Genomic DNA, 18,883 nt, shown 5'->3' with positions numbered 1-18,883 from the left:
GGAGAGTCAGGACTTATTAGCACTTTTGCTGTGTCTCCAGGCCCTATGGAACACCTGTGATACGGTTGCAAGGTCCGAAGCTTTCACACCCATGTTGTGGTCTACATTCCTGTTGACTAAAGGAGGTGGCCTGTATTTCGCAACTGTTTGAAGGTCCTTTCTAGCCCCTACTTTTAAAATTGTCAGCAAAAGGTGCAGTTGATACTGCTCCTACGATCAATCATTGAGCGAGTCACTCCTGGAGACACCCCTGCCCTGTAGAAAACCCTGGGACCACTGTGGTTGATAAATAATGACTCCTAAAAGAAAAAGGAATCATAGAACCTACCTAGTAACTGATTTGATTGTATGTTTCTACCAAAAATAGTTGATTACCTGTTGGACTCTAAACTAGTAAATGCAGTCTAGTTACATGCCCCTAACCACACAATGTGGAAGAACAAAAGACTATACTGAGTGAGAATCTTTGTTATTTTTTTAATATGTTTTTTTTAAAGGAATGATACATTTTATTTTGACCCTTCCCAATATTTATTTTGGGGCGGTACCTTTTAGTCTGATCTTGTTACCAGAGTAGTGCAATCTGTATCCTAAGTCCATCTTTAATATCCTCTTGGAGAAGAAAAGAGCTTGAAGGTAGTAGATTCTAACCTAACCAGACCCCATAGAACTCCAGACTTTAACAAAACAGAGCCCGAAAGATGATGGCCATATTATCGAAGACTACCATCCAGCAATAATAACAGTGGTGTGGAGAATCTTATCCAGTAGGTTCAAGTAATTTGGTTTTTGTGCATTTTTAAGTTTTAACTCTCCTCTTTTACTTACTGGTTATTTTCTTAGGCACAGAACTGACTCAATGTTAATGCTTGTGAGTAGGGTGACCAACTGGCATGGGTGCAAATTCAGGACTGTAAGTTTAAACATCCAGGAGTCAAAATTCGTGACAAAAGGTACGTTTTACAGACAGAGGAAGTTGCGCAATAGTATAAAAGTAAGTAAATAGACAACCATTTAAGTACAAGTCAAAATAAGTTTTTTTTAGGTTGAGACAAACGTGCACTTCACATTTTTTCAATATCAGTGCAGATTTAAGCAACTGTGCATGTCTTTTTGTGGTATTTTATTTGATAATCTATTTATGTGGTTACTACACCGGATTGTCCAGTCTGATATTTTGTTTACAACTCATGGTCCTGAGCAGGCATTTTTGGTGAGAGATCTGGTCAGGTAGCCTTTGTTACTAGCATCTCATATCTGCGTGCAATTGTGAGATGTAAAGCGGCACACACAGTGGCGTCACTAGGATTGGTGTCACCCGGTGCGGGTAACTCATGGTGTCACCCCCTCATGACTTACCGCATGGACCTCCTTCGTTCCGAGTTCGCTGCGCCAGTGGACACAGATGGCAAATAACGGGACCATATAGAATCCTTACGTTTGTAAATTTAGTTCCTATATTTACAAAGGCCATAGGAGAACATTTTAATTCAACAAGGTCGAAGGTAAAAGATTCTAAGAAGTTAAGAACTAAGAATTACATAGAAAATATGTTACTGTCTTTTTTATTTTTATTTTAACCAGTACTGATTTTAACATTAAACTTTAAATTTTACTGTTACAGGACATAAGGTTGTAACCGTTCTGCATTGAGTTTGCACAATCAGCAACTGCCAGAATAGTACGCAACAGTACAAATTACAATGTCACATTAAATCTAGACTAATCAGAATTTTCCTTTCCTGGCCTTTAAAGCTGCAAACTTGTTAATTACTTCATCAAAATCAACTCCTTTTGCCAAATCGCTTTCAATTGATAATATTGCAAGATCAGAAAGCCTGGACTGTCCCATGGTAGATCGCAAATAGTTCTTTATAAACTTCAGCTTTGAAAAACTCCTCTCACATGAAGCCACAGACACACAGATCGTAAGAAATAGTTGTAGGCTCAATGAGAGATATGGGAGAGATTCTAAGAAGTCCCATTCAGCTATGAATTTCAAAACGTCCAATACTGACCAGTCTTTGGCTTCTCTGAGATCAATCTCTGCTGCCTTCAGGTGCCTTCGTAGCCTTGGTATTTCTAATAAAAGCTCTCCCTCGGATAACTCATCATAGAAAGTGGTCAGTTTTGGAATGGACACCAGTAACTCTTCTTCAGTGGCAGATATCAAACTCTTGGCTTGAACAGCCTCAAACATAGCTGCTACTTCATTGATGGCTCTTGATCTGATCTGGAGTTCAGAATGGAAACACTCAATACACTCAAGCATCACCCTCTTGTTTTCTTCTTGCAGAGTTAGTCCAGCATCTCTTGTCTTCTCACCTGTCATCCTCTTCTTGAACCTGACTCTGCTCTCTACTGAAATTCCATATTGGTCTGATTTTAAAAGTGCCTGTTCAATTGCCTTCTCCACTAGATGATTGCGCTGCTCGTCGCACAGAAAAAGTCTTAGTGTCTCTAGCTTTTTCACCACCTTGTCAAGAGTTAAGCCCTTAGTCTGAAGGTACAGCTGTGTAAGATTAACTTCTTCAAGTACATCACACCAAAAGTAGAGGTAGCACAGAAACGTGAAATTGCAGACAGCAGGCAAAAGACCTCGGGCTGTACCTCTTATGTCTAAATTTTCCTCTGGATCACAAAGAGCTTCAATTGCTGCCACACATTCATCAAATTTTTCTTTCACTGCCTTTACTGCGGCATGATGAGCAGTCCAGCGTGTTGTTGATAGTCTTTTCACTGAGACTCCAGTGTGGTTCATTAAAACATCCCACCGGTGAGTGGAAGCAGCAAAGAAGGAAAACTGTCTCAAGAGTTCCAAAAAAAGTCACACACTAATCATTTTCAGCAAAAGAGTGTTGAACGCACAAGTTAAGCGAATGGTCCACACATCCATTAAAAATAGCTTTCCTGTTCTTTCTTTTCAAAATGGCTTGTACACCCCCATGGATTCCAGCCATAGTGGCAGCATTATCGTAACCTTGAGCGCGGCACATCATAATGTCGAGTCCATCACTTTCCAGTTTTTTAAGAATATAAGAACTGAGGTCAACAGCTTTTTTCCCTTTAAAGGGAAAAATCCCAGAAACACTTCTCTTACTTCAACTTTCCTATTTTGGATTTTCACATATCTGATCACTTCCGACATTTGGTCAGTGTGTGATGTGTCAGGTGTGCCATCGAACATGATCCCAAAATACCTGGCAGATTTTATATCTATGACAAGCTTCTCCTTCACATGATTTGCTAGGACATGTATAAACTCATTGATGTATGTATACCATGTGGCATGATTGATATAATATATCCAAAACAAAGTGTGTTTTTAGGCACGTGTAGTGGGCGTGGGCTGATGAAACAGCTGGTACAGTCAAATGTAGGATGTCAGTGTCACCTCTAGTACGAATGGTTCGTGCAAATGATTTCGTAAGTTTTCTTCTTGGTCGTTTTTGAGTCGACCTGTGCCATTGTTCACTTTTTTTGTTTTTATACTTGTCGCATATTTTATCGATGGTAATAAGCCTGTAAAAGACAATAGCCGGGATTGACTATTATTACCCGCTGAACAAACATGCTCATTATTGCATTTTCTTCATAAGGGTCATTAACAAACATGTTAAATTATACAGTACAGCGGTTTAAGAATAAAGGCAGGCAGTGGCACTGCAAATAAAAATATAGAATTCAATAGAATTATTATTTCTGCTTTGTTAACCACAGTTGGGAATTATGGCATTGTTGCAAGCCTCTTGTAATGTGGCCCTGCTGCATACCCTGTAGATTTTAGTGAAACTAAAATTCTGTCTTTAGGTGAAGCAAATCAAAAGTTAATAAAAACGTGTGAGAAGTGCTCCAGTGCAGAAGGCCCTCCGTAGAGGTGGACTGGTCATCATTTAGTTTTTAATTACTGTCTTTGGTTGTTAGAGTGTCCCTAATGAATTAACAGTTTACCATATGTACGCTCTAACAGTCAGTTATAGTGTGCGTAAAATACTCAGAATAGAACCACCCTATCAAGAATTGTGCCACATTACGCCAGATGATTTCCCTTTTCTTTCTGGATAATTTAGTCAACCCTCCACATAATGTGGCCCACCTCTGCTGCATAAATGCAGTGGCCCTAGCTACGAGTGGCATTAGGATACTATATGGCCCCGGCCGAGGTGAAGCCGGGCATTCAAGGTACTGGGGAGTTGCTTGTAAATGACAAACAGCCGCATAGTGAGGTTTTGATAGGAGGTTCCCCTTCCCTGTGCTTAACGACTGCTAGAGGTGTTTGGGGGGTTGGGGGAGTTTTCCCCTCAAGAACATTTTGAAATAAGAAAAACCAAAATGGTGCACAACACATTTTCCATTACATATTTAGCTGTACTAACTTTCAAAGCAGAGTATATTGTAAATGATGACCTGACATAAGCATGCCAGAAAGCATGGAAATGTCACACATAAGCACCCATGCCATAAACCGTGGAAATGCTACATAAAAGCACCCAGGCCATTAACCATAGAAATGTCCTCAGGTCAGAAAGCACGGAAATTAATGTCACACATGAGTACTTAGTTAGTCTCAGACAAGGAAGCATGGAAATGTCACACAAAGGCACCGTGGTCAGAAAGCATGAAAATGTCAAAACGAGGGCACCCAAGCCAGTGGCGCTGGTCGGAACAATTTCCAGAGTGTTGTCCCTTCACCTCTCTCGCAGTCTTACTTCTTTCTTACTACACCTCTCCTTCTCTACCTCTTTTTTCCTGTCCCTCTCTCAGCTTTCTAAGCTGCCACTTCCAGGATGGACAATAAGGCAGCAGGATGAAGACCAGCCAGCAAAGCAGGCATATTTCAGCTAAAGCAGTTCACTTCATAGTATACATATGAAGTGAACTAACTGTGAAGTGAACCACTTGCAAGTGAAATGACGACGAGTTCAAGGAAAGGCCTGGCCTGCACCCAATCATGCAGCCGGCGGTGTGCAACTGCAAGCACAATGCACCGCCTGGGTCAGGACTAGCCTAGGAGGCTGGAAGGGCGGGGCCAGACAGGGTCTTCCGGTCTTCAATTTATTTATGCGTTTTTATATAGCGCAGACTTTACCCAAAGGTGTCAGAGTGCTTCACAATAGGAACAGTAATGAAACATGGAGAAAATTACAAGTGAACAAATTACAAAAGCAAATGTTAAGTTACAAGAGTCAAAAGTGACAATTGTGCGCAAACAAATTACATGAGGTTCCAAACGGTGCAGTACAGGTGGAAAAAGTGATGTGTGCAGGTTACAGGTGCTTAAAAGAGCTTCACATCCACTGTCTGAATGCCAGATGCATTATCCACACGAGTAATTAAACTAATAACAATGTTTAAAAGCAATTACTAATGCGTCTTTCTTACTAAAGGAACACTTTTGTGAAAAATTTGAATAGTGAAATACTGAGCAAAAAGCACTGTTTCTAAACGTATACCTTGCAGTTAGCATGCAATTCCTTAAAGATGGTTCATAATTCATTAAGCAGGCATATTACAATGGTAACCTAAGACCTATCTCACTCAAGAATGTCTGCAATGAAAGCAGTAACTCGCTGAGCTTCCTACGTAAAATACAAATCTGTGACCTGCATGGTGCACGCTTCACTTTGCAGCTGGGACATCACATTAACTCCGTCTCTTTATACTTTGTATGAATCAGGCCAGCCTGTAACTAGACTACAAACAGATCTCGCCAGCAAGTGTATTCACCACCAAAGTTATCTTACAGCTACAATGCTTTGGAATTTGTTGGATAAACAAAGATCTCTGCACCAGGTCTCTACAGTCTAATCCCAATAAACTATTTTAAAGTGAAGTCTGCTCAAGAGAAAACATAGTACAATTAGAAGAGGTATAATACTGCAATATATGGTGGACTCTCAAGCACAAGAACAAACGTTACGTTCGTAGGCAATGGTGGCACTTGTGCAAGTATCAAAGCAAACAAAATGCCATTACCGCGCAGTCCCCAGCAACACTCACTCGAAAGATCTGCCAAGGTGCCCTTTTTGTCAACTAGAGAGCATCGTTATATTCCCACCAACGTAGATTTGTCCACACAAAAAATTAGTAGTTTGGAGAGGCACTCCTATTGTTTGAAAAATTAATGATCTATATACAGATTTATAACTTTAATAAACCATGCGTGCAGTGGAGGAAGACGCACTGTCCAATTTATGCGCCTGTGAACCTAAACATGAAAGAATAATCAAGCGGAACCGCTTGCCCTCTACGCACTGTTGCGTTTCCAAAATATGGATGCTGAATCAATACGACTCTCAAAATTGTTTAAACTATACAACTTGTATGTAAATTAGTGAAACCACACCAATTTTTAGTTTCAAAAGGATAAATGTATTTATACTGTCATGTCAGATATATCAAGCACATTTTTTATGACATGTACATAAATTCATACTTGAAAAAACAAGAATTCATAAGTGAACAAGAACATATGCTATTTAGCAACACATCAATATAATTCTACTTCATCTAACAAGTTCATGCCCTGCCCAATGCATTTCGGGCCACTTGGCCCTTCTTCAGGGGCGGTACCTGAAATGACATGAAAAACAAATAAAGCTTTATCACTTCAGTGAAGAAGGTGATTCAATCACCAAGTTCATAGATTGCCACAATACTGTATAACATTTTCAGACTCTGGTGAAAATATTAGGTCAACAGAAATGTCCCTCTATATGAATAATGGTGTGATATACACTCACTTGTATGAAAAAGAAAAAATGGCGCGATGAAGTAACTGGACAAAGAAGGGGCGTGTTTGAAAAGTTTGTTCTGTAAAGACAAAGCGGATATCATGAGTGAGATATATGAACATATGAAGATAAGGTGTCAAAGAAACCGCATAGTACTCCACATCTTGAAGACAACTCACTAAAAAAACGAAATGCTACCCAAGGCCGAATCCTTGCTGAAACTGAGTACAAACTGATGCACACCTCTACGTTTGCCACTGCAACGGATACCGGTGATCCCACTGCTTCAAGCCTTAAGAAACAAAACGCAAAAATAGCAGCCTACATCAACGACTACCACTCTTGCAGCGTTGCCTAATACAGTTCGCTGTTGATTTAAAAACTTATGTATAAACTAGAAGCACGTAATACACACCTTATTAGCACTACGCAGTGCAGCAAACTACCATGGTTTCTCTTAACCGCACTCGCAACCGATTATCTATTTAACCTGAAAAACAATAATCTCCGCGTTAAAAACAAACCGCGTACAGGACTACTGAACAAAGTAGCATCCACGTGTAACTGAAATACCTGCTGTTCGATACATTGTAACCTTGTCCTTTCCTTCTCCGTACTCCCGTAAACACACGCGTTTGATGTGGGTGAAAACGAACGCTATACTGAGTGCGACGGCCTTCATAAATGACGTGAGAAAAGCAGAAACATAAAAAACGGACTGCAACCCGAATGGCAAAAATAGTCAGGAAGTGAAAGCGCCATGTTAGTGTGGTGTAAAGATGCTAAAAGAAAGAAAAAACGTGTGTAATATATACAACTCTATAGTGAAAGCACCAAATATTATAATACATATGAGTTCTTTGAATATTCTGATACAAGTACAGTCCTCCAGCGTACCTATCTGTGCAATGATCATAGAAAACAGATTAGATCTACTCGATCATTGATCCCTTTAGGATCTTGTGTCTGTAGTTTTCTTATCCAGAAAATTTCTCTTTGCAAAAGAGTTTTTGTGAGACTTTTACCGGGTGATGGAACTACCACTTCAAGAATCTGGAATTTCATCTGAGCGATGGTGTGTCTATTTTTGTCCCAATGTACCGCCAGACTACTTTATTCCGAATTGTGCTTTTGTGTTCTGATATACGAGTTTTGATTTTTCTTTCTGTCTCGCCCACATACAACAATCCGCAGGGGCACTTGATAGCGTATATCACGTTCGTAGTATTGCAATCCGCATTAATTCTAGTGGGGATGTTTTCACCAGTGTGTGGATGTTTCACTGTGTCAGACACTATCACATTATTGCAGTGAACACAGTTTTGGCACTTCTTCATACCCTTGTAGTTGACTGTTGTTGTTTTAGGGTTGGGTTTCAGTAACTCTTTGATGTTGCGTGACCTTTTGTATGCAAAAATGGGTTTATTGGTGAACAGATCTTTAAAATCACTTTCATTGCTGAGCAATTCCCAATGACGGTTGATACTTCTTTTTATGTTGTAGTGTAGTTCCTAGTTTCCCACTAGGCCCTGCGCATTGGAATAACATAAACAGTAGTATCGACGTGGAACTGCGGATATTCCAGGCCTCCACTGACTATGCTAAACTTAATTGGGTTTGTTACCAACTAGCTCAGTGGTCACTGGAAACTTTCTTCTCTGCATGGGAAGTGATCAGCTTCCCTGGCACAGACAAGAATGGATTCAGCTTTCCAACAACCGTGCAACATGACAACTTTGCTCCTCAGATCAAGAGTCAATCTCTAGGGTCGTGTGAAACAATAGACATGTATTTCACTCAGTCAGGTTAGTGCAGTTTACTTTCACGTTATGTAGAGAATAGAGAGACGGGCGTTTGTCAATAAAGGGTTAACATTTATTGAACAGTCTTTCTTCTCGTACAAGAGAAATGTATTGCCACAATTGCAAGACTTGTTATGATAAAAAGTACGTACAGTAAGATAAGTATTGCGAAATAATACTGTAAAAGCATTGATATGGTTTCTTAGCCATACAATGCTTAAAAGTAATAAAACATATATACAGTCATATATACATTAGGCTAACATACTCAACTGGTGCTTCTAACTACGCCTACCCCAGTGTGCCTGACCTAAGCCTAACACGTGGAAGGGGAGTAAGTAAGTAGCTTTAAGTTAAGTTGGTTTTGCCAAGGTTTGCTTCAAAAATTCTCTTCTAAGGGTTTAGTCAACACCATACCTCTGAATAGAATGATGGAAGTCTGGTATTTCCTTCAGGGGGAACTCTGTATCCCAGTCACCCGCGAGGGCAGACTAGAAACGCTGGAGCTGGATTTCTCAGCACGAGAAAGGCAGCGTCTCTTTTCAGCGCGTCGAGAGGAGGAGGGGTCACAGCGTCCGCGGGCAGCTTGGCATCTGCTGGGCTCTTCGCAGAGGGACGGCTGTTCAGCTCCTAAGCTCACCACACCATCGTTCGCGCTTTAGCAGCGATAATGGTATCAGTAGCTTCACCAACAGCAGCGGGGCAGCAGCATCAGCTGGCAACAGGGTAGCAGGCTGCAGCACAGGCTAAGGGCAACAGGCTCAGCAACACAGCATTTGCTTAAGGCAAAGTTGGTAGTATTTATACCTGACAGGTGCCGGGTTTGACGCAAGTTTGCTGGACATAAGACGTCAATTAAAGATGTCACTAGGAAGTGATAGCTATCAGTTGCTCATTAGAGTTCCATTACTAATCAAAACACAGCAAGCGGGGATTTCCAGGTTTGCTGAGTTTTTATCTTGTTGAAGAACTCGGAGTGTTAATCTAGGAATATCAGATAGTGACTTCTGCTCTGTCATTGCACTAATTGGTTGCAAATGAAGTGGCAGAGAACTATTCTGGAATGTGGCTCTGTTCGTGTGAGGCCAGAGATGACTTTCTGAATATCGCACTTGAACGGTTATGCCAATATAGGGAATAAATGGATTTATAGCCGAATAGGGGCATAAGGTCGCAGTATCGATCAGGATCCTAGATAAACACGCAACAATGTCATACGAACTGGTGGAGTATTTGGAAACAAATACCTGGCGTTGAATTTGCGGTTTTGTTTTTTTAGTCAACAAAGACTCCCTCACCTGTTTATCAGTTTTATCTTTGGCCATTTCAAGTACTCTGGATGGATACCTTTTTGTCGCGAACTTGGACATGATGTTTTTGATATTGGTCTGTAGGCGGTTTGTTTTTAACGCGGAGATTATCGTTTTTCAGGTTAAATAGATAATCGGTTGCGAGTGCGGTTAAGAGAAACCATGGTAGTTTGCTGCACTGCGTAGTGCTAATAAGGTGTGTATTACGTGCTTCTAGTTTATACATAAGTTTTTAAATCAACAGCGAACTGTATTAGGCAACGCTGCAAGAGTGGTAGTCGTTGATGTAGGCTGCTATTTTTGCGTTTTGTTTCTTAAGGTTTGAAGCAGTGGGATCACCGGTATCCGTTGCAGTGACGAACGTAGAGGTGTGCATCAGTTTGAACTCAGTTTCAGCAAGGATTGGGCCTTGGGTAGCATTTCGTTTTTTTAGTGAGTTGTCTTCAAGATGTGGAGTACTATGCGATTTCTTTGACACCTTATCTTCATATGTTCATATATCTCACTCATGATATCCGCTTTGTCTTTACAGAACGAACTTTTCAAACACGCCCCTTCTTTGTCCAGTTACTTCATCGCACCATTTTTTCTTTTTCATACAAGTGAGTGTATATCACACCATTATTCATATAGAGGGACATTTCTGTTGACCTAGTATTTTCACCAGAGTCTGAAAATGTTATACAGTATTGTGGCAATCTATGAACTTCATGATTGAATCACCTTCTTCACTGAAGTGATAAAGCTTTATTTGTTTTTCATGTCATTTCAGGTACCGCCCCTGAAGAAGGGCCAAGTGGCCCGAAATGCATTGGGCAGGGCATAAACTTGTTAGATGAAGTAGAATTATATTGATGTGTTGCTAAATAGCATATGTTCTTGTTCACTTATGAATTCTTGTATTTTCAAGTATGAATTTATGTACATGTCATAAAAAATGTGCTTGATATATCTGACATGACAGTATAAATACATTTATCCTTTTGAAACTAAAAATTGGTGTGGTTTCACTAATTTACATACAAGTTGTATAGTTTAAACAATTTTGAGAGTCGTATTGATTCAGCATCCATATTTTGGAAACGCAACAGTGCGTAGAGGGCAAGCGGTCACGCTTGATTATTCTTTCATGTTTAGATTTGTCCACACACCCACTGTGTTAATCTGAGGATCAAGTGCACAAAATCTGATAGTCTTTCTGTACTAGAGCATCACCCCCATTGCCATTGGGCACACCAAGAGATGTGCCTGCATTCCCATTGTGCTAGAAGGGGCATGGGTTACACCTTTTGTGAAACAAAACGCCCACTGTACATCCAGACAGAACACGGTCTGTCTAAATAACCACCTTAGACATCTGTACTGCTTTACAAAAGAGACACAATGAACACTGCAGAAACAACACCCTCCGTTTACCATTATAAACCCATAGAATGTGCTAATACTGGTTGTATGGAATAATTCTGCACAACATTGTGTTCACAGCGATTGAAGGGATCGATCAAGTACAGATGGGGGAGAGAGTTGTTTCTTCACCTAGATATTACAGGGGGGCTCCTTCATGTTTAGGCACAGGGATGACCGTTTTGGCCAGAATGCAGCTCCGTGTGTTGGGCCTCCCTGCCTAGAAAGCAACCCGGCTCTCCAGCTTCATGGTCGGTCGCCCTGTACAGGGCAGCATGAAGCAGGCAGGTGTCCGGCAGAGCCAGTGGCGCTTGATGGTGGCTGAATAGTGGGCTTCAATGGTTACAGCTTTTCAAGTGGCCCGACTCGAGACCTTGTGGGGCTGGGATGGTAAGGTACCCCACTCTAGCGTGTGTCATAGTAGGGTGGTGCCTGTGATACTGTCTGAAGTGAACCCCCCCACCCCTATAACGACTTAAGAAAGGGTAGGAAGGGACTGGGACTGAGATCTTGACAATTAGCATGCAGGCGGCAGGCCCCGCTCCTGGTGTTTGGTAGTAACTCTGACCGGCTAGCAGGGTACACTACAGCAGGAAAGCACTTCCTATACATCATGAGTTGCACCCTTCCAGAACAACAGTCTCGACATGGCTGCAATTGTTGGACTTGGGAGGAAGTGCGCAGCACAGAAGGCCCTAGCTGAATGCTAAGAAGAAAGTCCATCTTTTGTGTCAGTTCTTCCCCATGCCACTGCCAGCCTGGCTGCATCTTGGCGCCTAAGATTTTTTCATGCCCACCACATAGAGGGTGTTGATTAAAAAGGATAATCTCTTTCAGAGCCCTGCGCTGATTACTAGGTGATGAGACCTTGTTTTGTGACTTGACCGTGTTTTCAATTATCACCAGCATTCACAAGTCGCACTTAGGGGGCACATCAATGATTGATTATGAGGTGTGGTGGGGGGCCAGGGCCTTTCTTTCGTGACTGTCTGCCCGCCCCGCAGCCCAACTAAGGAAGGTTAGAATTGAAAGCTATAGCCTGGTGCACGGGCCGCATGTTCGTTTGTCATTGTGCCAGTAATTTACAGTAAAAAGAAAAAAAGCATGATCATTTGTGTGCCACTGCACTGCCACATTTTTAACTTAGTAAGTTCATGCACTGTCTGTCGAATGAGTATTGCAGAGCCTGGCGATATGATGAAGAAGACACATAAAAAAAATAACAAACTGAAAACAAGACTCAAATTTACGTAAAACAAGAGCTTTGGGCTCACTGGCAAAGAAAGTAGAGGGTCCATCAAAGTAGATGGTCTCAAAGGTCTTTGGCAGTACCATCTTCCGTGAAGAAATGCCAGTCTTGGACTAAGGAAGAATATGCCTTGGGTTTCCAGTTCAATCACTACCATCAGAGAGGCCGGCAGAATCTCCAAGCACCACCTGTTCTTACTTGGGGAGCTGTTAGCGGAGCATGAAGCACCTGAATTTGTAACACCCTGAAAAACCGCAATAGACATGCAATGTGACCCGGGTCCAACCTCGAGCCTGACCTACGTATGCCTAATGAATCCCAATTGCTTAACGACCAGCACTCTGGCTAGTCCAAGGGAAGTTCCAGCTCACATTAATTGTACAATTATTTTGCTCTGTAACTTGTGTGGATTTTCTAGAATTTGGTCACAAAACAGTTTAAGAGACTAGTTTAGTAACACATTGGCAGTTAATGGTGGTACCAGTTCATGCCACTGCCACTATAGCCAAGGGTGCTGTGGTAACAGCCGGAGTAGTACTACTGTAATAAATAATCATTTGTGTGCCACTGCACTGCCACATTTTTAACTTAGTAATAATTTCATGCACTGTAGTACTACTGTAATAAATAAATATTATTTCTCTCTCTCACCGTCCCAAATTTTGAAGGGGAGACTGGAGAGACGACTACGAGACCACGACGACGGCGATCGCGGCGATATCATCAACAACAAAAAGATGATGGTGATCTCTCTGCTGTCGTCGTCGGTCGGTATTAATTGTTTATTCCCACGACTATGACCAGGCACCACTACGCATGCCGGGCGTGTGACCACCGCCGTGATGCGTCAGAGAGGGAGCAGCAGGTGCGCACAGCGCACGGGGGCTGTCCCAGGGCCGTCATTGGTGCACAAATTAGATTGACGGCCCTGGGACCCAAAGTAAACTTAACTCCTAAGTACGCGGGCCACGCCGCACGCATCCGCATCGGCATCGCGTTCGCATCGCACCACCAGCCCAGGCAATGACGATCGATCCCGAATGGGATCATCATCATCACAGTATCTCTGGTGGTGCGCCGCGGTGCGTCGTGCGGCTGCCGCTGAGTCTGATTAGCATGATGCACTAGCAGTAGTAGCGCGGCCAGGAGGGAGGAGGCAGCTAGATTGGTGTCACACCCAGATGGGGTGACACCCGGTGCGGTCCGCACCCCCCGCACCCCCCTAGTGATGCCACTGGGCACACATGGGTGTACTTAAGGGAGGATTGCTGTGATGAACCCAGTATAGGGAATTGGAACTTAAAATATGAATCTAACTTTGGTTATGGGGGCTTTGCAGAGAGTTGCACTAGCTGACGGAAGTCACAAAGGGGCTTTTCCCTGCAGCTTTCTTGAAGAAGGCATGGTTGATACCCTATGACATAGTTTATGTTTTACGCCTTGCCTATTGCTACAAACACAATATATATCTCAAGCACAGCTCATGGCTCTATGAGGCTTTCCCTAAATCCTTACACCTAAAACGAAACATGCAAACATTTACAATTACTAGAGCAACATTCAAGTAGCAGTTGAGTGTCACTCAAAATGTCATATGCATGATGTATAGATCCAACACATAAGCAAACAGCAAATACAGAATAGTAACACAGAGGCAATAGAGTATCCAGAATATTTAAATACCTCCCACTTTGAACTAAAGCTCTTAGGGCACCAAGAAAGCAAAGTAAGTTGTCACAACCCTCCGCAGAAGAGCTCTCTTGTCCAAGGATATTGCCATTCATCCTTCCATCAAACCCCTGATTTCCACCATTTCAAATGTACATTCTGTCATCTGTTAATCATTTCATCCATCACTCAGTCTTTCACCATTCATTCTGTCCTGCCATCAGTGTGCCATCCATATCCAAACCCTTTCAACCATTTGCAAACCTACCCATCTTCTTTCCTTCCATCCATCATTTCAGTCATCCATCCCTCCATTCACCCTTTCACTCAATCCATCCTTTCACCCAATCCACCCACTCTTCCATCCATCCATTCACTCGTCCTGTAGTGTAGTTCCTATATTTCCAATAGGCTCTGCGCATTGGAATAATATATCATATAGATTAGACGTAGGACTGAGGTCGACTAGGTCTCTATCGAATATACTAGACTTAATTGTGTGTGCCAGCTAGCTAAGAGGTCACTAGAAACTTTCTCGAATTCACAAGAAGAGATTAGTCTCTGAGAACCGCATAAACATGACAACTTTGTTTCCCCAAGATAAAACGTATCTTCAGAGTCGTGGAAACAGTAGATAGATATTTCACTCAGTCAATCGTGCATGCTTCGTTTCACTAGAGGTGCAGAGAAAGTAGAAAGATAGGCGTTTTCAATAAAAAGATTTATTGATCAGTCTTCTTTCTCAAGCATAAGAAATGAACTGCTACAATTGTAAAACTGGTTGTAAAATGGAACGCATACAGTATAAATAGTAGAATAAAATAATACTGTAAGAGCATTGTATGGTTTCTAAACCATATATACATACATACATACATAAATAACAGAGGCTAAAAGTACTCAACTGGTGCTTCTAAAATACGCCTACCCCGGTGTACCTAAGCTTAGTACGAGGGAAGAAGTAAGTGAGGTGTAGCATAAATGTAGTATTCTTCTGCCAAGAATCTGTCCAAGATTTCTTTTGCAGCTACGGAAGCCATTTGCACAGCTGCCTTCGCGGCTTCATCAGCCAATGAATTCCCTTCAACGTGAACGCCATCATGCTGATGACTCAATGTATGGATCACGTGAGTCTTTTGTAGTTCTTTCTGTTAAAGAACTACTTGTCCCTAAAGCATTTTATGCTTGATTGCGTCTCCTTTTGCGTCTTTAAAACCATTTTGAACCCAGGTCTGCAAATATTCATTGTATGACTGTACGCAGTAATATGAATCGCACACTATTAGTGTGGGGAATTCGCAATCGGTATTTTCCAGCCCCATCTTAAATGCTTGCAGTTCAGCTCGCTGAGCTGTACAGTCTCCAAGAGATTGAGATTTTGTGACCATGGGTCTGAATTTACCATCGCGTAAGCGACCTTTAACAATCGCGCATGCAGCACTATAAGCTTGTTTGCCCCGAATTGCAGGCTGTGCTGATCAGTCTGTATATATTATACAGCTGTAATGTTCTAGAGGTAGAATTTCAGTAGGCAGAGGACATCCTTGTTCGTACTGCAGAAATTCTTGTGTCTTGAAGTAAGGGTCAAAAACTCATTCAACGTCTGTTGCAGCAAGAGAATTAACCCATTGTATCCATCTTGGATGTAGAGCTTTTGCATTTGGAATGCTCGCTTTAATCACTGCCTCTAAGGCAGGTACAGGCGTAATGACTTTAATGTGTTTACCCTGTGCTAGGGCTCTCTCCTTTGCTACAGCAGTCTAAACCGCTGTCAGAATTTTTTCTGTTGAAGTGAATTTCATTTCAGCTTGTGTGTACAAGTGTGATTTGTAAGCTATTGGTACCTTTTCACCTTCGTTAAAGGTTAGGTATGTGAATCCGCATCACCCTGGGATGATTCGGATAACAAGGTTGCGTACATTGTCACGTTTGTAAGTGTTTTGTTTCCAACATGTCTGTATTGAACACAACATTTCTGTTTGTTTTTGAGTTCAATTAATTGTTTTGAAAATCAGGTTTGATTAGTTCGTAGAGAGGTTTAACCCTTTCTGCGTGTTTCAGAATATAAGTTCTTCCAAAGTTTAGGAATCCTAGAAATGACTATGTTTTTCAGCGTTTTTGGAGGTTGGAGCAGCGCACATTTTTCTAAAAAGTTTGGCGCCAGGCTTTTGCCTTCACTTGAAAGTTTGTATCCTAAGAATAGGACGTTGAGGTGGGCAATTCTTCATTTTTTAAAGTTGAATTTATACCCTTCTGAGGCGAATCCAAGTATTATGGTGTTCACCCTGGTCAAGTGCCTGTCCAAATTATCATCTGTATGATAGATGTCATCGACATAAGAGAATGCCTCATCATCATATGTTTGTAGTAACTCTGTTACTCTGGCTGAAAATAATCCTGGACTATTCTTGAATCCTTGGGGGAGACTGCAAAATTAACACTGTGTCCCCATTATTAAGAAAGCGGTCAAATACCTGCTTTCTGGTGCAATGTTTTGACAGAAGAAACCGTTTGAAATATCTAATGTTGTTTTGTATTTTTTTCGAACGATGTTATTCATCAGTGCTGCACTGTTTGAATTTTGTACTGCAAAATTTTTGCAACAAGAGTTTAAATGTCTGTAGTCCAAAACAAGACGATGTCTGGTTTGGAGACAGGAAACAAAGGATTGTTCATGGACGAGGTGCATGTTTCAATCACCCCCTGGTATTCAAGTTGATATAAGATCCCCCTGACTTGTTTTTTAGCTTCCTGCTTTACTGGGTACTGCCTCTGAGCAGTTGGTTGATTTTTTTTAACTGAATTTTATGGTGAGGAGAGTCCTCATCCCATCCCACATGACTTTTATATAATGCTGTAGCCTGGGCAACAGCCCATTTTCTGGCATAGGTGTATTTGTTATGAATAGGAATATGATTAGAGAAGGCTGGCATAATGATCTCTTCACCATGTGGGCATTCCCTGACAAATTCAGGTGGCCAGTCTTATTCAGCTAGAAGGATGTCATAACCTTTAGATAATTTTTCCCAAAAGAGTGCTTTTATCTTCCTAGTTATATTCCCCTCTATTCGGAGTGTTATTTCCTATAACTTATGGGGTACACTAATACTGGTGACTGCAGTTTCAACCTGAATGTATTCATTCAGATCCACTGTCTCCAGATGATCTTTCAGGATCCTGCGAGCTATGGGGACCTCTGCTGCGCTGTCCAGCATTGTCTGGGCCTACTCCCCGTTCTTGAGTTGTGTCCTCAAGATCCTAGGCATGTCTGATTTTAATACTTGCTACCTTCTTTTTGGAGAATTGAGTTTTCTTATTTTTTGGAACGTGCTGATCGTCTTTGGACTTCGCGCGTTCTTTGTGTTCTATCGTCCTCTTCTTTCAGATTTCTGCGAGGAAGTCTGAAAGGTAGGAGAGGATTGTGTATCAGTATCTTGATATCTATCAGGTTTTCTTAAATTATCCCTATTTCTAATTTTATACCTCTTTTCAGAGTGCTCCTTTTGAGGAGATCTACCTCTGGATTGAGAACCCTTCTCTTTCGGAAGTGACTGTCTACTATTTTCCGAATTCTTTTTAGGAGTAGTTAGATTGTTTTTGAAAAAAACGTTTTCAGGATTTTCTGTTCATGCTTTACAGGTTTCCCTCCCAAACTATCTCTTCCTAGGTCTTCATAGGATTTTTCAATAATTCTGGCAAGTTCATACGGTTGCTTAGTAATATCAAGTTCTTTTAATTTTTGGCGGATTGCCACTGATGCTGCTTCACCTTTAATGTTAGCTAATAAAATAGCTGAGACCTGTTTGAAATCTTTCAGTAATTTCATACCAAGATTCAAGGCTGGTTTTGACCGTATTCATTTTGAATCTGCCTCAGAACGTCTGGTATCACCGCCATAGACGAGACACCATGTGTTTTTGTGTAGATTGAAACAAAAACTGTACCCCAAGTGTTACAGTCCTCCACGTGTGGTGCTATCTCCATTGCTAAACAGATTGTTAGAATCCTGTGTTTCTCATGAGGTGTACTATCAGGAAATACTGCCTCGAACTGAGTAATTTATTGAGCTAACCAGAATGGAATTTGTTCCCTTTTTGCGGTCAACTTACCAATTACTGACTGTATAGTCTGTTGTGTGATTTTGTTTGTGTTTCCCTGATGAGGGGTGTGCTGTGGAATTCTTATAGCAGGTTGGACTGTTAAATTCCGCATGACCTATTGTACCAATTGTCTATGTATTTTAAATAATTATTTTAGCTGAGCTAACAGTTCTACATCGGACATTCTTTCAATGTTAGGATGTGGTATATAGCTGGCTAGTACCGGCGATGTTGCTCCTGGTCTACCTAGTGGACCGAGTCTGGTAATGTGATTTTTATGGTGTAGGGCGCCTTTAAACCAGAGCTGAAGCTCATGGTAAGTTAGTGGAATTTCAACGTCCTCGAAAGGAACGTATTCTGCTGCAGGTTCCTCTATCTTATAGAAGTGGAACACATGTGTTGTTGGATTTGCCTGTGGAAAGACAATCCATGAATAGAATACCTCGGTCTGCCGATATTCATGTGCCTCTATGACAAATATAACCATACCAGCTCTCGGTGATAGGCCATTTTCTATAAGCTTTATAGCTATGGCTTTTCTCACGTTTTCCGGGATGATTATGACATCCACGTCGTCTTCATTAAACCCTGTAACGTATAAACACGGTTGGGCTGC

Source organism: Lissotriton vulgaris, unplaced genomic scaffold, assembly GCF_964263255.1.
Source record: "Lissotriton vulgaris unplaced genomic scaffold, aLisVul1.2 SCAFFOLD_548, whole genome shotgun sequence".
Lineage (NCBI taxonomy): Eukaryota > Metazoa > Chordata > Amphibia > Caudata > Salamandridae > Lissotriton > Lissotriton vulgaris.
Note: the sequence above shows the minus strand (reverse complement) of the source record.